This window comes from Dendrobates tinctorius, unplaced genomic scaffold (genome assembly GCF_039654945.1).
Source record: "Dendrobates tinctorius isolate UK_male_01 unplaced genomic scaffold, ASM3965494v1 ptg000011l, whole genome shotgun sequence".
NCBI classification, from domain to species: Eukaryota; Metazoa; Chordata; class Amphibia; order Anura; family Dendrobatidae; genus Dendrobates; species Dendrobates tinctorius.
In genome coordinates this window covers 120420479-120436937 of record NW_027361679.1, presented here as the reverse complement: position 1 = coordinate 120436937, position 16459 = coordinate 120420479, and the positions used below count along the sequence as shown (strand labels likewise).

General features: G+C 51.1%; 11 pseudogenes; all 11 read right to left on the bottom strand.

The window, feature by feature from the left end:
* Positions 1-247: 247 nt before the first annotated feature.
* On the bottom strand, positions 248-366 carry LOC141058515 (5S ribosomal RNA; annotated as a pseudogene).
* A 1253-nt stretch (positions 367-1619) lies between these two features.
* On the bottom strand, positions 1620-1738 carry LOC141051349 (5S ribosomal RNA; annotated as a pseudogene).
* Positions 1739-1815: 77 nt separating this feature from the next.
* On the bottom strand, positions 1816-1934 carry LOC141058437 (5S ribosomal RNA; annotated as a pseudogene).
* A 1637-nt stretch (positions 1935-3571) lies between these two features.
* LOC141053468 (5S ribosomal RNA) lies at positions 3572-3690 on the bottom strand (annotated as a pseudogene).
* Positions 3691-5334: 1644 nt separating this feature from the next.
* On the bottom strand, positions 5335-5453 carry LOC141055136 (5S ribosomal RNA; annotated as a pseudogene).
* Positions 5454-6314: 861 nt separating this feature from the next.
* LOC141052265 (5S ribosomal RNA) lies at positions 6315-6433 on the bottom strand (annotated as a pseudogene).
* A 77-nt stretch (positions 6434-6510) lies between these two features.
* Positions 6511-6629, bottom strand: LOC141058312 (5S ribosomal RNA; annotated as a pseudogene).
* A 4363-nt stretch (positions 6630-10992) lies between these two features.
* Positions 10993-11111, bottom strand: LOC141058968 (5S ribosomal RNA; annotated as a pseudogene).
* A 1842-nt stretch (positions 11112-12953) lies between these two features.
* Positions 12954-13072, bottom strand: LOC141058307 (5S ribosomal RNA; annotated as a pseudogene).
* A 2038-nt stretch (positions 13073-15110) lies between these two features.
* LOC141051956 (5S ribosomal RNA) lies at positions 15111-15229 on the bottom strand (annotated as a pseudogene).
* A 461-nt stretch (positions 15230-15690) lies between these two features.
* Positions 15691-15809, bottom strand: LOC141056623 (5S ribosomal RNA; annotated as a pseudogene).
* Positions 15810-16459: the final 650 nt, after the last annotated feature.

Sequence of the window (16459 nt, the reverse complement as noted above, 5' to 3'; positions counted from 1 at the left end):
TTCAAGAAGGATAAACTCGGAAGGGCAAGCTTGGAAAAAAAACGTACAAAATGTCAACAGGACCAGGGATTCCCAGCCAGTCTCCCATGCAGGTACTGGCCCTGCCTCAAGCTGCTTAGCGGCTGCGATCTGACGAGGGAATGCATATTCAGCTTAGAATTGCCGTTGACAGAAGCGTGCCATCTCTGACGTTCTTTTCAAGAAGGATAAACTCGGAAGGGCAAGCTTGGAAAAAAAACGTACAAAATGTCAACAGGACCAGGGATTCCCAGCCAGTCTCCCATGCCGGTACTGGCCCGGCCTCAAGCTGCTTAGCGGCTGCGATCTGATGAGGGCAGGCATATTCAGCTTAGAATGGCCGTTGAAGCAAGCGTGTCATCTCTGACGTTTTTTTCAAGAAGGATAAACTCGGAAGGGCAAGCTTGGAAAAAAAACGTACGAAATGTCAACAGGACCAGGGATTCCCAGCCAGTCTCCCATGCCGGTACTGGCCCGGCCTCAAGCTGTTTAGCGGCTGCGATCTGACGAGGGCATGCATATTCAGCTTAGAATGGCCGTTGACGGAAGCATGCCATCTCTGACGTTCTTTTCAAGAAGGATAAACTCGGAAGGGCAAGCTTGGAAAAAAAACGTACAAAATGTCAACAGGACCAGGGATTCCCAGCCAGTCTCGCATGCCGGTACTGGCCCTGCCTCAAGCTGCTTAGCGGCTGCGATCTGACGAGGGCATGCATATTCAGCTTAGAATGGCCGTTGACGGAAGCGTGTCATCTCTGACGTTCTTTTCAAGAAGGATAAACTCGGAAGGGCAAGCTTGGAAAAAAAACGTACAAAATGTCAAGAGGACCAGGGATTCCCAGCCAGTCTCCCATGCCGGTACTGGCCCGGCCTCAAGCTGCTTAGCGGCTGCGATCTGACAAGGGCATGCATATTCAGCTTAGAATGGCCGTTGACGGAAGCGTGCCATCTCTGACGTTCTTTTCAAGAAGGATAAACTCGGAAGGGCAAGCTTGGAAAAAAAACGTACAAAATGTCAACAGGACCAGGGATTCCCAGCCAGTCTCCCATGCCGGTACTGGCCCGGCCTCAAGCTGATTAGCGGCTGCGATGTGACGAGGGCATGCATATTCAGCTTAGAATGGCCGATGATGGAAGTGTGCCATCTCTGACGTTTTTTTCAAGAAGGATAAACTCGGAAGGGCAAGCTTGGAAAAAAAACATACAGAATGTCAACAGGACCAGGGATTCCCAGCCAGTCTCCCATGCCGGTACTGGCCCGGCCTCAAGCTGCTTAGAGGCTGCGATCTGACGAGGGAATGCATATTCAGCTTAGAATGGCCGTTGACGGAAGCGTGCCATCTCTGACGTTTTTTTCAAGAAGGATAAACTCGGAAGGGCAAGCTTGGAAATAAAACGTACAAAATGTCAACAGGACCAGGGATTCCCAGCCAGTCTCCCATGCCGGTACTGGCCCGGCCTCAAGCTGCTTAGAGGCTGCGATCTGACGAGGGAATGCATATTCAGCTTAGAACGGCCGTTGACGGAAGCGTGCCATCTCTGACGTTCTTTTCAAGAAGGATAAACTCGGAAGGGCAAGCTTGGAAATAAAACGTACAAAATGTCAACAGGACCAGGGATTCCCAGCCAGTCTCCCATGCCGGTACTGGCCCAGCCTCAAGCTGCTTAGCGGCTGCGATCTGACGAGGGCAGGCATATTCAGCTTAGAATGGCCATTGACAGAAGCGTGCCATCTCTGACGTTTTTTTCAAGAAGGATAAACTCGGAAGGGCAAGCTTGGAAAAAAAACGTACAAAATGTCAACAGGACCAGGGATTCCCAGCCAGTCTCCCATGCCGGTACTGGCCCGGCCTCGAGCTGCTTAGCGGCTGCGATCTGACGAGGGCAGGCATATTCAGCTTAGAATGGCCGTTGACGGAAGAGTGCCATCTCTGACGTTTTTTTCAAGAAGGATAAACTCGGAAGGGCAAGCTTGGAAAAAAAACGTACAAAATGTCAACAGGACCAGGGATTCCCAGCCAGTCTCCCATGCTGGTACTGGCCCGGCCTCAAGCTGCTTAGTGGCTGCGATCTGACGAGGGAATGCATATTCAGCTTAGAATGGCCGTTGACGGAAGCGTGCCATCTCTGACGTTCTTTTCAAGAAGGATAAACTCGGAAGGGCAAGCTTGGAAAAAAAATGTACAAAATGTCAACAGGACCAGGGATTCCCAGCCAGTCTCGCATGCCGGTACTGGCCCTGCCTCAAGCTGCTTAGCGGCTGCGATCTGACGAGGGCATGCATATTCAGCTTAGAATGGCCGTTGACGGAAGCGTGTCATCTCTGACGTTCTTTTCAAGAAGGATACACTCGGAAGGGCAAGTTTGGAAATAAAATGTACAAAATGTCAACAGGATCAGGGATTCGCAGCCAGTCTCCCATGCCTGTACTGGCCCGGCCTCAAGCTGCTTAGCGGCTGCGATGTGACGAGGGCATGCATATACAGCTTAGAATGGCCGTTGACGGAAGCGTGCCATCTCTGACGTTCTTTTCAAGAAGGATAAACTCGGAAGGGCAAGCTTGGAAAAAAAACGTACAAAAAGTCAATAGGACCAGGGATTCCCAGCCAGTCTCCCATGCCGGTACTGGCCCGGCCTCAAGCTGCTTAGCGGCTGCGATATGACGAGGGCATGCATAATCAGCTTAGAATGGCCGATGATGGAAGTGTGCCATCTCTGACGTTTTTTTCAAGAAGGATAAACTCGGAAGGGCAAGCTTGGAAAAAAAACATACAGAATGTCAACAGGACCAGGGATTCCCAGCCAGTCTCCCATGCCGGTACTGGCCCGGCCTCAAGCTGCTTAGAGGCTGCGTTCTGACGAGGGAATGCATATTCAGCTTAGAATGGCCGTTGACGGAAGCGTGCCATCTCTGACGTTCTTTTCAAGAAGGATAAACTCGGAAGGGCAAGCTTGGAAATAAAATGTACAAAATGTCAACAGGACCAGGGATTCCCAGCAAGTCTCCCATGCCGGTACTGGCCCTGCCTCAAGCTGCTTAGCGGCTGCGATCTGACAAGGGCATGCATATTCAGCTTAGAATGGCCGTTGACGGAAGCGTGTCATCTCTGACGTTCTTTTCAAGAAGGATACACTCGGAAGTGCAAGCTTGGAAATAAAACGTACAAAATGTCAACAGGACCAGTGATTCCCAGCCAGTCTCCCATGCCGGTACTGGCCCGGCCTCAAGCTGCTTAGCGGCTGCGATCTGACGAGGGCATGCATATTCAGCTTAGAATGGCCGTTGACGGAAGCGTGCCATCTCTGATGTTCTTTTCAAGAAGGATAAACTCGGAAGGGCAAGCTTGGAAATAAAACGTACAAAATGTCAACAGGACCAGGGATTCCCAGCCAGTCTCCCATGCCGGTACTGGCCCGGCCTCAAGCTGCTGCGATCTGATGAGGGCATGCATATTCAGCTTAGAATGGCCGTTGACGGAAGCGTGCCATCTCTGACGTTCTTTTCAAGAAGGATAAACTCGGAAGGGCAAGCTTGGAAAAAAAACGTACAAAATGTCAACAGGACCAGGGATTCCCAGCCAGTCTCCCATGCCGGTACTGGCCCGGCCTCAAGCTGCTTAGCGTCTGCGATCTGATGAGGGCAGGCATATTCAGCTTAGAATGGCCGTTGACGGAAGCGTGCCATATCTGACGTTTTTTCAAGAAGGATAAACTCGGAAGGGCAAGCTTGGAAAAAAAACGTACAAAATGTCAACAGGACCAGTGATTCCCAGCCAGTCGCCCATGCCGGTACTGGACCGGCCTCAAGCTGGTTAGCGGCTGCGATCTGACGAGGGCATGCATATTCAGCTTAGAATGGCCGTTGACGGAAGCGTGCCATCTCTGACGTTCTTTTGAAGAAGGATAAACTCGGTAGGGCAAGCTTGGAAAAAAAACGTACAAAATGTCAACAGGACCAGGGATTCCCAGCCAGTCTCGCATGCCGGTACTGGCCCTGCCTCAAGCTGCTTAGCGGCTGCGATCTGACGAGGGAATGCATATTCAGATTAGAATGGCCGTTGACGGAAGTGTGTCATCTCTGACGTTCTTTTCAAGAAGGATAAACTCGGAAGGGCAAGCTTGGAAATAAAACGTACAAAATGTCAACAGGATCTGGGATTCCCAGCCAGTCTCCCATGCCGGTACTGGCCCGGCCTCATGCTGCTTAGCGGCTGTGATCTGACGAGGGCATGCATATTCAGCTTAGAATGGCCGTTGACGGAAACGTGCCATCTCTGACGTTCTTTTCAAGAAGGATAAACTCGGAAGGGCAAGCTTGGAAAAAAAAACGTACAAAATGTCAAGAGGACCAGGGATTCCCAGCCAGTCTCCCATGCCGGTACTGGCCCGGCCTCAAGCTGTTAGTGACTGCGATCTGACGAGGGCAGGCATATTCAGCTTAGAATGGCCGTTGACGGAAGCGTGCCATCTCTGACGTTTTTTTCAAGAAGGATAAACTCGGAAGGGCAAGCTTGGAAAAAAAACGTACAAAATGTCAACAGGACCAGGGATTCCCAGCCAGTCTCCCATGCCGGTACTGGCCCGGCCTCAAGCTGCTTAGCGGCTGCGATCTTACAACGGCATGCATATTCAGCTTTGAATGGCCGTTGACGGATGCGTGCCATCTCTGATGTTCTTTTCAAGAAGGATAAACTCGGAAGGGCAAGCTTGGAAAAAAAACGTACAAAATGTCAACAGGACCAGGGATTCCCAGCCAGTCTCCCATGCCGGTGCTGGCCCGGCCTCAAGCTGCTTAGCGGCTGCGATGTGACGAGGGAATGCATATTCAGCTTAGAATGGCCGATGATGGAAGTGTGCCATCTCTGACGTTTTTTTCAAGAAGGATAAACTCGGAAGGGCAAGCTTGGAAAAAAAACCTACAGAATGTCAACAGGACCACGGATTCCCAGCCAGTCTCCCATGCCGGTACTGTCCCGGCCTCAAGCTGCTTAGAGACTGCGATCTGACGAGGGAATGCATATTCAGCTTAGAATGGCCGTTGACGGAAGCGTGCCATCTCTGACGTTTTTTTCAAGAAAGATAAACTCGGAAGGGCAAGCTTGGAAATAAAACGTACAAAATGTCAAGAGGACCAGGGATTCCCAGCCAGTCTCCCATGCCGGTACTGGCCCGGCCTCAAGCTGCTTAGAGGCTGCGATCTGACGAGGGAATGCATATTCAGCTTAGAATGGCCGTTGACGGAAGCGTGCCATCTCTGACTTTCTTTTCAAGAAGGATAAACTCGGAAGGGCAAGCTTGGAAAACAAACGTACAAAATGTCAACAGGACCAGGGATTCCCAGCCAGTCTCCCATGCCGGTACTGGCCCGGCCTCAAGCTGCTTAGCGGCTGCGATCTGACGAGGGCATGCATATTCAGCTTAGAATGGCCGTTGACGGAAGCGTGCCATCTCTGACGTTCTTTTCAAGAAGGATAAACTCGGAAGGGCAAGGTTGGAAAAAAAACGTACAAAATGTCAACAGGACCAGGGATTCCCAGCCAGTCTCGCATGCCGGTACTGGCCCTGCCTCAAGCGGCTTAGCGGCTGCGATCTGACGAGGGCATGCATATTCAGATTAGAATGGCCGTTGACGGAAGCGTGTCATCTCTGACGTTCTTTTCAAGAAGAATAAACTCGGAAGTGCAAGCTTGGAAATAAAACGTACAAAATGTCAACAGGACGAGGGATTCCCAGCAAGTCTCCCATGCCGGTACTGTCCCTGCCTCAAGCTGCTTAGCGGCTGCGATCTGACGAGGGCATGCATATTCAGCTTAGAATGGCCGTTGACGGAAGCGTGTCATCTCTGACGTTCTTTTCAAGAAGGATACACTCGGAAGGGCAAGCTTGGAAATAAAACGTACAATATGTCAACAGGATCAGGGATTCCCAGCCAGTCACCCATGCCGGTAATGGCCCGGCCTCAAGCTGCTTAGCGGCTGCGATGTGACGAGGGCATGCATATACAGCTTAGAATGGCCGTTGACGGAAGCGTGCCATCTCTGACGTTCTTTTCAAGAAGGATAAACTCGGAAGGGCAAGCTTGGAAATAAAACGTACAAAATGTCAACAGGATCAGGGATTCCCAGCCAGTCTCCCATGCCGGTACTGGCCCAGCCTCAAGCTGCTTAGCGGCTGCGATTTGACGAGGGCATGCATATTCAGCTTAGAATGGCCATTGACGGAAGCGTGCCATCTCTGACGTTCTTTTCAAGAAGGATAAACTCGGAAGGGCAAGCTTGGAAAAAAAACGTACAAAATGTCAACAGGACCAGGGATTCCCAGCCAGTCTCCCATGCCGGTACTGGCCCGGCCTCAAGCTGCTTAGCGGCTGCGATCTGATGAGGGCAGGCATATTCAGCTTAGAATGGCCGTTGACAGAAGCTTACCATCTCTGACGTTCTTTTCAAGAAGGATAAACTCGGAAGGGCAAGCTTGGAAAAAAAACGTACAAAATGTCAACAGGACCAGGGATTCCCAGCCAGTCTCCCATGCCGGTACTGGCCCGGCCTCAAGCTGCTTAGCGGCTGCGATCTGACGAGGGCAGGCATATTCAGCTTAGAATGGCCGTTGACGGAAGCGTGCCATCTCTGACGTTTTTTTCAAGAAGGATAAACTCGGAAGGGCAAGCTTGGAAAAAAAACGTACAAAATGTCAACAGGCCCAGGGATTCCCAGCCAGTCTCCCATGCCGGTACTGGCCCAGCCTCAAGCTGCTTAGCGGCTGCGATCTGACAAGGGCATGCATATTGAGCTTAGAATGGCCGTTGACGGAAGCGTGCCATCTCTGACGTTCTTTTCAAGAAGGATAAACTCGGAAGGGCAAGCTTGGAAAAAAAACGTACAAAATGTCAACAGGACCAGGGATTCCCAGCCAGTCTCCCATGCCGGTACTGGCCCGGACTCAAGCTGCTTAGCGGCTGCGATGTGACGAGGGCATGCATATTCAGCTTAGAATGGCCGATGATGGAAGCGTGCAATCTCTGACGTTTTTTTCAAGAAGGATAAACTCGGAAGGGCAAGCTTGGAAAAAAAACATACAGAATGTCAACAGGACCAGGGATTCCCAGCCAGTCTCCCATGCCGGTACTGGCCCGGCCTCAAGCTGCTTAGAGGCTGCGATCTGACGAGGGAATGCATATTCAGCTTAGAATGGCCGTTGACGGAAGGGTGCCATCTCTGACGTTTTTTTCAAGAAGGATAAACTCGGAAGGGCAAGCTTGGAAATAAAACGTCAACAGGACCAGGGATTCCCAGCCAGTCTCCCATGCCGGTACTGGCCCGGCCTCAAGCTGCTTAGCGGCTGCGATGTGACGAGGGCATGCATATTCAGTTTAGAATGGCCATTGACGGAAGCGTGCCATCTCTGACGTTCTTTTCAAGAAGGATAAACTCGGAAGGGTAAGCTTGGAAAAAAAACGTACAAAATGTCAACAGGACCAGGGATTCCCAGCCAGTCTCCCATGCCGGTACTGGCCCGGCCTCAAGCTGCTTAGCGGCTGCGATGTGACGAGGGCATGCATATTCAGCTTAGAATGGCCGATGACGGAAGCGTGCCATCTCTGACGTTTTTTTCAAGAAGGATAAACTCGGAAGGGCAAGCTTGGAAAAAAAACATACAGAATGTCAACAGGACCAGGGATTCCCAGCCAGTCTCCCATGCCGGTACTGGCCCGGCCTCAGGCTGCTTAGAGGCTGCGATCTGACGAGGGAATGCATATTCAGCTTAGAATGGCCGTTGACGGAAGCGTGCCATCTCTGACGTTCTTTTCAAAAAGGATAAACTCGGAAGGGCAAGCTTGGAAATAAAACGTACGAAATGTCAACAGGACCAGGGATTCCCAGCCAGTCTCCCATGCCGGTACTGGCCCGGCCTCAAGCTGCTTAGCGGCTGCGATCTGACGAGGGGAGGCATATTCAGCTTAGAATGGCCGTTGACGGAAGCGAGCCATCTCTGACGTTTTTTTCAAGAAGGATAAACTCGGAAGGGCAAGCTTGGAAAAAAAACGTACAAAATGTCAACAGGACCAGGGATTCCCAGCCAGTCTCCCATGCCGGTACTGGCCCAGCCTCAAGCTGCTTAGCGGCTGCGATCCGACGAGGGCATGCATATTCAGCTTAGAATGGCCGTTGATGGAAGCGTGCCATCTGTGACGTTCTTTTCAAGAAGGATAAACTCGGAAGGGCAAGCTTGGAAAAAAAACGTACAAAATGTCAACAGGACCAGAGATTCCAAGCCAGTCTCGCATGCAGGTACTGGCCCTGCCTCAAGCTGCTTAGCGGCTGCGATCTGACGAGGGCATGCATATTCAGCTTAGAATGGCCGTTGACGGAAGTGTGTCATCTCTGACGTTCTTTTCAAGAAGGATACACTCGGAAGGGCAAGCTTGGAAATAAAATGTACAACATGTCAACAGGACCAGGGATTCCCAGCGAGTCTCCCATGCCGGTACTGGCCCGGCCTCAAGCTGCTTAGCGGCTGCGATGTGACGAGGGCATGCATATACAGCTTAGAATGGCCGATGACGGAAGCGTGCCATCTCTGACGTTCTTTTCAAGAAGGATAAACTCGGAAGGGCAAGCTTGGAAAAAAAATGTACAAAAAGTCAACAGGACCAGGGATTCCCAGCCAGTCTCCCATGCCGGTACTGTCCCGGCCTCAAGCTACTTAGTGGCTGCGATGTGACGAGGGCATGCATATTCAGCTTAGAATGGCCGATGATGGAAGCGTGCCATCTCTGACGTTTTTTTCAAGAAGGATAAACTCGGAAGGGCAAGCTTGGAAAAAAAACATACAGAATGTCAACAGGACCAGGGATTCACAGCCAGTCTCCCATGCCGGTACTGGCCCGGCCTCAAGCTGCTTAGAGGCTGCGATCTGACGAGGGAATGCATATTCAGCTCAGAATGGCCGTTGACGGAAGCGTGCCATCTCTGACGTTCTTTTCAAGAAGGATAAACTCGGAAGGGCATGCTTGGAAATAAAACGTACAAGATGTCAACAGGACCTGGGATTCCCCGCAAGTCTCACATGCCGGTACTGGCCCTGCCTCAAGCTGCTTAGCGGCTGCGATCTGACAAGGGCATGCATATTCAGCTTAGAATGGCCGTTGACGGAAGCGTGTCATCTCTGACGTTCTTTTCAAGAAGGATACACTCGGAAGGGCAAGCTTGGAAATAAAACGTACAAAATGTCAACAGGACCAGTGATTCCCTGCCAGTCTCCCATGCCGGTACTGGCCCGTCCTCAAGCTGCTTAGCGGCTGCAATCTGACGAGGGCATGCATATTCAGCTTAGAATGGCCGTTGACGGAAGAGTGCCATCTCTGATGTTCTTTTCAAGAAGGATAAACTCGGAAGGGCAAGCTTGGAAATAAAACGTACAAAATGTCAACAGGACCAGGGATTCCCAGCCAGTCTCCCATGCCGGTACTGGCCCGGCCTCAAGCTGCTGCGATCTGACGAGGGCATGCATATTCAGCTTAGAATGGCCGTTGACGGAAGGGTGCCTTCTCTAACGTTCTTTTCAAGAAGGATAAACTCGGAAGGGCAAGCTTGGAAAAAAAACGTACAAAATGTCAACAGGACCAGGGATTCCCAGCCAGTCTCCCATGCAGGTACTGGCCCAGCCTCAAGCTGCTTAGCGGCTGCGATCTGACGAGGGAATGCATATTCAGCTTAGAATGGCCGTTGACGGAAGCGTGCCATCTCTGACGTTCTTTTCAAGAAGGATAAACTCGGAAGGGCAAGCTTGGAAAAAAAACATACAAAATGTCAACAGGACCAGGGATTCCCAGCCAGTCTCCCATGCCGGTACTGGCCCGGCCTCAAGCTGCTTAGCGGCTGCGATGTGATGAGGGCAGGCATATTCAGCTTAGAATGGCCGTTGACGGAAGCGTGCCATCTCTGACGTTTTTTTCAAGAAGGATAAACTCGGAAGGGCAAGCTTGGAAAAAAACGTACAAAACGTCAACAGGACCAGGGATTCCCAGCCAGTCTCCCATGCCGGTACTGGCCCGGCCTCAAGCTGCTTAGCGGCTGTGATCTGACGAGGGAATGCATATTCAGCTTAGAATGGCCGTCGACGGAAGCGTGCCATCTCTGACGTTCTTTTCAAGAAGGATAAACTCGGAAGGGCAAGCTTGGAAAAAAAACGTACAAAATGTCAACAGGACCAGGGATTCCCAGCCAGTCTCGCATGCCGGTACTGGCCCTGCCTCAAGCTGCTTAGCGGCTGCGATCTGACGAGGGCATGCATATTCAGCTTAGAATGGCCGTTGACGGAAGCGTGTCATCTCTGACGTTCTTTTCAAGAAGGATAAACTCGGAAGGGCAAGCTTGGAAATAAAACGTACAGAATGTCAACAGGACCAGTGATTCCCAGCCAGTCTCCCATGCCGGTACTGACCCGGCCTCAATCTGCTTAGCGGCTGCGATCTGACGAGGGCATGCATATTCAGCTTAGAATGGCCGTTGACGGAAGCGTGCCATCTCTGATGTTCTTTTCAAGAAGGATAAACTCGGAAGGGCAAGCTTGGAAATAAAACGTACAAAATGTCAACAGGACCAGGGATTCCCAGCCAGTCTCCCATGCCGGTACTGGCCCGGCCTCAAGCTGCTGCGATCTGACGAGGGCATGCATATTCAGCTTAGAATGGCCGTTGACGGAAGCGTGCCATCTCTGACGTTCTTTTCAAGAAGGATAAACTCGGAAGGGCAAGCTTGGAAAAAAAACGTACAAAATGTCAACAGGACCAGGGATTCCCAGCCAGTCTCCCATGCAGGTACTGGCCCAGCCTCAAGCTGCTTAGCGGCTGCGATCTGACGAGGGAATGCATATTCAGCTTAGAATGGCCGTTGACGGAAGCGTGCCATCTCTGACGTTCTTTTCAAGAAGGATAAACTCGGAAGGGCAAGCTTGGAAAAAAAACGTACAAAATGTCAACAGGACAAGGGATTCCCAGCCAGTCTCCCATGCCGGTACTGACCCGGCCTCAAGCTGCTTAGCGGCTGCGATCTGATGAGGGCAGGCATATTCAGCTTAGAATGGCCGTTGACGGAAGCGTGCCATCTCTGACGTTTTTTTCAAGAAGGATAAACTCGGAAGGGCAAGCTTGGAAAAAAAACGTACAAAATGTCAACAGGACCAGGGATTCCCAGCCAGTCTCCCATGCCGGTACTGGCCTGGCCTCAAGCTGCTTAGCGGCTGCGATCTGACAAGGGCATGCATATTCAGCTTAGAATGGCCGTTGACGGAAGCGTGCCATCTCTGACGTTCTTTTCAAGAAGGATAAACTCGGAAGGGCAAGCTTGGAAAAAAAAAGTACAAAATGTCAACAGGACCAGGGATTCCCAGCCAGTCTCGCATGCCGGTACTGGCCCTGCCTCAAGCTGCTTAGCGGCTGCGATCTGACGAGGGCATGCATATTCAGCTTAGAATGGCCGTTGACGGAAGCGTGTCATCTCTGACGTTCTTTTCAAGAAGGATAAACTCGGAAGGGCAAGCTTGGAAATAAAACGTACAAAATGTCAACAGGATCAGGGATTCCCAGCCAGTCTCCCATGCCGGTACTGGCCCGTCCTCAAGCTGCTTAGCGGCTGCGATCTGACGAGGGCATGCATATTCAGCTTAGAATGGCCGTTGACAGAAGCTTGCCATCTCTGACGTTCTTTTCAAGAAGGATAAACTCGGAAGGGCAAGCTTGGAAAAAAAACGTACAAAATGTCAAGAGGACCAGGGATTCCCAGCCAGTCTCCCATGCTGGTACTGGCCCTGCCTCAAGCTGCTTAGCGGCTGTGATCTGACGAGGGCAGGCATATTGAGCTTAGAATGGCCGTTGACGGAAGCGTGCCATCTCTGACGTTTTTTTCAAGAAGGATAAACTCGGAAGGGCAAGCTTGGAAAAAAAACGTACAAAATGTCAACAGGACCAGGGATTCCCAGCCAGTCTCCCATGCCGGTACTGGCCCGGCCTCAAGCTGCTTAGCGGCTGCGATGTGACAAGGGCATGCATATTCAGCTTAGAATGGCCGTTGACGGAAGCGTGCCATCTCTGACGTTCTTTTCAAGAAGGATAAACTCGGAAGGGCAAGCTTGGAAAAAAAACATACAAAATGTCAACAGGACCAGGGATTCCCAGCCAGTTTCCCATGCCGGTACTGGCCCGGCCTCAAGCTGCTTAGCGGCTGCGATGTGACGAGGGCATGCATATTCAGCTTAGAATGGCCGATGATGGAAGCGTGCCATCTCTGACGTTTTTTTCAAGAAGGATAAACTCGGAAGGGCAAGCTTGGAAAAAAAAACATACAGAATGTCAACAGGACCAGGGATTCCCAGCCAGTCTCCCATGCCGGTACTGGCCCGGCCTCAAACTGCTTAGAGGCTGCGATATGACGAGGGAATGCATATTCAGCTTAGAATGGCCGTTGACGGAAGCATGCCATCTCTGACGTTTTTTTCAAGAAGGATAAACTCGGAAGGGCAAGCTTGGAAATAAAACGTACAAAATGTCAACAGGACCAGGGATTCCCAGCCAGTCTCCCATGCCGGTACTGGCCCGGCCTCAAGCTGCTTAGCGGCTGCGATGTGACGAGGGCATGCATATTCAATTTAGAATGGCCGTTGACGGAAGCGTGCCATCTCTGACGTTCTTTTCAAGAAGGATAAACTCGGAAGGGCAAGCTTGGAAAAAAAACGTACAAAATGTCAACAGGACCAGGAATTCCCAGCCAGTCTCCCATGCCGGTACTGGCCCGGCCTCAAGCTGCTTAGCGGCTGCGATGTGACGAGGGCATGCATACTCAGCTTAGAATGGCCGATGACGGAAGTGTGCCATCTCTGACGTTTTTTTCAAGAAGGATAAACTCGGAAGGGGAAGCTTGGAAAAAAAACATACAGAATGTCAACAGGACCAGGGATTCCCAGCCAGTCTCCCATGCCGGTACTGGCCCGGCCTCAAGCTGCTTAGCGGCTGCGATCTGACGAGGGCAGGCATATTCAGCTTAGAATGGCCGTTGACGGAAGAGTGCCATCTCTGACGTTTTTTTCAAGAAGGATAAACTCGGAAGGGCAAGCTTGGAAAAAAAACATACAAAATGTCAACAGGACCAGGGATTCCCAGCCAGTCTCCCATGCCGGTACTGGCCCGGCCTCAAGCTGCTTAGCTGCTGCGATCTGACAAGGGCATGCATATTCAGCTTAGAATGGCCGTTGACGGAAGTGTGCCATCTCTGACGTTCTTTTCAAGAAGGATAAACTCGGAAGGGCAAGCTTGGAAAAAAAACGTACAAAATGTCAACAGGACCAGGGATTCCCAGCCAGTCTCCCATGCCGGTACTGGCCCGGCCTCAAGCTGCTTAGCGGCTGCGATGTGATGAGGGCATGCATATTCAGCTTAGAATGGCCGATTATGGAAGCGTGCCATCTCTGACGTTTTTTTCAAGAAGGATAAACTCGGAAGGGCAAGCTTGGAAAAAAAACGTACAAAATGTCAACAGGCCCAGGGATTCCCAGCCAGTCTCCCATGCCGGTACTGGCCCGGCCTCAAGCTGCTTAGCGGCTGCGATCTGACAAGGGCATGGATATTCAGCTTAGAATGGCCGTTGACGGAAGCGTGTCATCTCTGACGTTCTTTTCAAGAAGGATAAACTCAGAAGGGCAAGCTTGGAAAAAAAACGTACAAAATGTCAACAGGACCAGGGATTCCCAGCCAGTCTCGCATGCCGGTACTGGCCCTGCCTCAAGCTGCTTAGCGGCTGCGATCTGACGAGGGCATGCATATTCAGCTTAGAATGGCCGTTGACGGAAGCGTGTCATCTCTGACGTTCTTTTCAAGAAGGATAAACTCGGAAGGGCAAGCTTGGAAATAAAATGTACAAAATGTCAACAGGACGAGGGATTCCCAGCAAGTCTCCCATGCCGGTACTGGCCCTGCCTCAAGCTGCTTAGCGGCTGCGATCTGACAAGGGCATGCATATTCAACTTAGAATGGCCGTTGACGGAAGCGTGTCATCTCTGACGTTCTTTTCAAGAAGGATACACTCGGAAGGGCAAGCTTGGAAATAAAACGTACAATATGTCAACAGGATCAGGGATTCACAGCCAGTCTCCCATGCCGGTACTGGCCCGGCCTCAAGCTGCTTAGCGGCTGCGATCTGACGAGGGCATGCATATTCAGATTAGAATGGCCGTTGACGGAAGCGTGTCATCTCTGACGTTCTTTTCAAGAAGAATAAACTCGGAAGTGCAAGCTTGGAAATAAAACGTACAAAATGTCAACAGGACGAGGGATTCCCAGCAAGTCTCCCATGCCGGTACTGTCCCTGCCTCAAGCTGCTTAGCGGCTGCGATCTGACGAGGGCATGCATATTCAGCTTAGAATGGCCGTTGACGGAAGCGTGTCATCTCTGACGTTCTTTTCAAGAAGGATACACTCGGAAGGGCAAGCTTGGAAATAAAACGTACAATATGTCAACAGGATCAGGGATTCCCAGCCAGTCACCCATGCCGGTAATGGCCCGGCCTCAAGCTGCTTAGCGGCTGCGATGTGACGAGGGCATGCATATACAGCTTAGAATGGCCGTTGACGGAAGCGTGCCATCTCTGACGTTCTTTTCAAGAAGGATAAACTCGGAAGGGCAAGCTTGGAAAAAAAACGTACAAAAAGTCAACAGGACCAGGGATTCCCAGGCAGTCTCCCATGCCGGTACTGGCCCAGCCTCAAGCTGCTTAGCGGCTGCGATGTGACGAGGACATGCATATTCAGCTTAGAATGGCCGATGATGGAAGTGTGCCATCTCTGACATTTTTTTCAAGAAGGATAAACTCGGAAGGGCAAGCTTGGAAAAAAAACATACAGTATGTCAACAGGACCATGGATTCCCAGGCAGTCTCCCATGCCGGTACTGGCCCAGCTTCAAGCTGCTTAGAGGCTGCCATCTGACGAGGGGAATGCATATTCAGCTTAGAATGGCCGTTGACGGAAGCGTGCCATCTCTGACGTTCTTTTCAAGAAGGATAAATTCGGAAGGGCAAGCTTGGAAATAAAACGTACAAAATGTCAACAGGACCAGGGATTCCCAGCAAGTCTCCCATGCCGGTACTGGCCCTGCCTCAAGCTGCTTAGCGGCTGCGATCTGACGAGAGCATGCATATTCAGCTTAGAATGGCCGTTGACGGAAGTGTGCCATCTCTGATGTTCTTTTCAAGAAGGATAAACTCGGAAGGGCAAGCTTGGAAATAAAACGTACAAAATGTCAACAGGACCAGGGATTCCCAGCCAGTCTCCCATGCCGGTACTGGCCCGGCCTCAAGCTGCTGCGATCTGACGAGGGCATGCATATTCAGCTTAGAATGGCCGTTGACGGAAGAGTGCCATCTCTGACGTTCTTTTCAAGAAGGATAAACTCGGAAGGGCAAGCTTGGAAAAAAAACGTACAAAATGTCAACAGGACCAGGGATTCCCAGCCAGTCTCCCATGCAGGTACTGGCCCAGCCTCAAGCTGCTTAGCGGCTGCGATCTGACGAGGGAATGCATATTCAGCTTAGAATGGCCGTTGACGGAAGCGTGCCATCTCTGACGTTCTTTTCAAGAAGGATAAACTCGGAAGGGCAAGCTTGGAAAAAAAACGTACAAAATGTCAACAGGACCAGGGATTCCCAGCCAGTCTCCCATGCCGGTACTGGCCCGGCCTCAAGCTGCTTAGCGGCTGCGATCTGATGAGGGCAGGCATATTCAGCTTAGAATGGCAGTTGATGGAAGCATGCCATCTCTGACGTTTTTTTCAAGAAGGATAAACTCGGAAGGGCAAGCTTGGAAAAAAAACGTACAAAATGTCAACAGGACCAGGGATTCCCAGCCAGTGTCCCATGCCGGTACTGGCCCAGCCTCAAGCTGCTTAGCGGCTGCGATCTGACGAGGGCATGCATATTCAGCTTAGAATGGCCGTTGACGGAAGCGTGCCATCTCTGACGTTCTTTTCAAGAAGGATAAACTCGGAAGGGCAAGCTTGGAAAAAAAACGTACAAAATGTCAACAGGACCAGGGATTCCCAGCCAGTCTCGCATGCCGGTACTGGCCCTGCCTCAAGCTGCTTAGCGGCTGCGATCTGACGAGGGCATGCATATTAAGCTTAGAATGGCCGTTGGCGGAAGCGTGTCATCTCTGACGTTCTTTTCAAGAAGGATAAACTCGGAAGGGCAAGCTTGGAAATAAAACGTACAAAATGTCAACAGGATCAGGGATTCCCAGCCAGTCTCCCATGCCGGTACTGGCCCAGCCTCAAGCTGCTTAGCGGCTGCGATTTGACGAGGGCATGCATATTCAGCTTAGAATGGCCATTGACGGAAGCGTGCCATCTCTGACGTTCTTTTCAAGAAGGATAAACTCGGAAGGGCAAGCTTGGAA